At 36.3% G+C, this 2,004-nt stretch overlaps 1 non-coding gene across 1 annotated transcript; it reads left to right on the plus strand.

Moving 5' to 3' along the window:
* The first annotated feature begins 526 nt into the window (after positions 1-526).
* Positions 527-599, plus strand: TRNAA-AGC (transfer RNA alanine (anticodon AGC)). The gene has a single exon. It is a non-coding gene; the product is annotated as a tRNA-Ala (tRNA).
* The last annotated feature ends 1,405 nt before the right edge of the window (positions 600-2,004 follow it).

The following is a 2,004-nucleotide window of genomic DNA, read 5'->3' on the forward strand; positions in this document are numbered from 1 at the left end:
CCATTTATTGTATTTCTAAGTCCAAGCAACATGAAACAGCTTAAGTTTCATAACTGTTCAGTTGTGCAGATGAGTCTACAACTTGTTTGGATATGCAGACCTCTTTGAAAAGGCGTGTGATCCAGTTACAGCTCAGTTAGATAATTTATAAACAGTCAAATGCTGAGCTCTTGACTCATATTTTACTGAAGCAAAACTCAGATTAATAAAATCCAAAGTAGTTTGTTTTTGCTTGCTTGTAAAGATCTCAGGACTTGTCCTAAAATAAACAATTTCTGCAGTCTCATTGGAGTCTGTTGTGGTAAAGAATATGGGTTTTAGTCCCACTACCAGTCAGCTAACAATTTGAACTATGTTTTCTTACTCTTGGCTGCAAAGCAGAATGTTTCATTCTGAAATAACTTGTGCTTGAAACTCAGAATTTATGGTGGCTGATCACATTGCAGTGTCATTTCTGCTGAGTCATTCTGGTAATGAGGTGTAGAAAACAGTGACTGAGAGAGACCTGATTTTTTTCCCCTAGGAAGGGGAATTAGCTCAAATGGTAGAGCGCTCGCTTAGCATGCGAGAGGTAGTGGGATCGATGCCCACATTCTCCAGTGCCTTTTTTTTAAATCAGAGAATATTTATTTCAAAAGGACCCATTTTTTCAGTTCTGAAGAATATGCATATTTTAAGTTACTTCTTGAGGCTTTCTAATTTTATAAAGTGGTTTTTTGGGGGTTTTGTTTTGTGGAAAGATTGGTTTTGTAATATTCTCTTTTCTTGAAGATTATCACTGGTGCATGCACACAAGAGAGAGGTAATTCTTGACAGCTGAAAAAATTAAATAAAAGGACAGCAAGAGTTTCCACTTGTTGCTTGTGATTTTTGTCTCTGATATTTCACCCCTCTAAACACTTGTCCTTATTTTCTTTTTAAAATCTAGATGCATCCTGCTCTTAACATTTTTGTAAGGGATCAAAATACATGTACATATTAAATTAATCCACCACATTTTAAGAAAGGGGTGTGCACAATATGCTTGAATTATATTTTTTAACTGGTTATGGAAGATAAACATAATTTTGACAGCACACATTATTTTCTTTTATAAGTACTGAAAGAATGTTCACACTCTGAAACCAGTACAAAGGATAATGCAGTTCAGCTGAGTTGAGGCATAATAGGTTGAGTTATAGTAGGTATAAATATTATTGTTGTAAAAGCTATGTCAGGTATGATTTTTTTAATCAGGTCATGCGATTTGCAGATATGGTTAGGGCAGAGGGTTGTGTCATGTGTCTGTTCTTATAGCATGGAAAAAGCAAGGTGACCAGGAGGCGTGTGGCAATTCCAAGAGAAATTGGTGTCCATAAAAACACCTTTAACATTATATCAAAGAGGCAAAAAGAGTGAGGTAATCTCTTACTGTGTCAGCTTCTTTTGGTGAAAGAGACAAGCTTTCAAGTTCTTCAGTTCTGGGAAAGGTACTCAGTGTTACAGCTAACTATGAGGTGGAACAGATTAGCATTATTTAACATTATTTTACTCTTCTGTAAACTATGTGTTCAATTGTCATGGAATGTGAGCATTTTCATATCTAATACTGAGACCTCGTTCAGCTGATTATCCACCACAATCTCCAATCCTTTTCAGAGTCTCTGCTTCCCAGTATAGAATCTCCCATCCTGTAAGTAAGGCCTACATTCTTTGTTCCTCGAAGAATACATTTACATTTAGCCGTATTAAAATGCATATTGTTTGTTTGTGCACAATTTACCAATTTACCTCTTCATTGTTTTCATTATTTTTTTATTTTTATAGTTTTTGTCTCATCTGCAAACTTTCAGTGATGATTTTGTTTTCTTCCAGGTTACTGATAAAAATTTTAAATAGTGTAGGTCCAAGAATTGATCATTGTGGGACTGCACTGGAAACATACCTGGTCCATAGGCGCTGACTCCGTGGGTGGGGTGGAGCTGGAGCACCCAAGGGGAAAAAATGGTGGGTGCCCAACACCCA

The sequence above is a fragment of the Eretmochelys imbricata genome, chromosome 2, assembly GCF_965152235.1.
Source record: "Eretmochelys imbricata isolate rEreImb1 chromosome 2, rEreImb1.hap1, whole genome shotgun sequence".
Lineage (NCBI taxonomy): Eukaryota > Metazoa > Chordata > Testudines > Cheloniidae > Eretmochelys > Eretmochelys imbricata.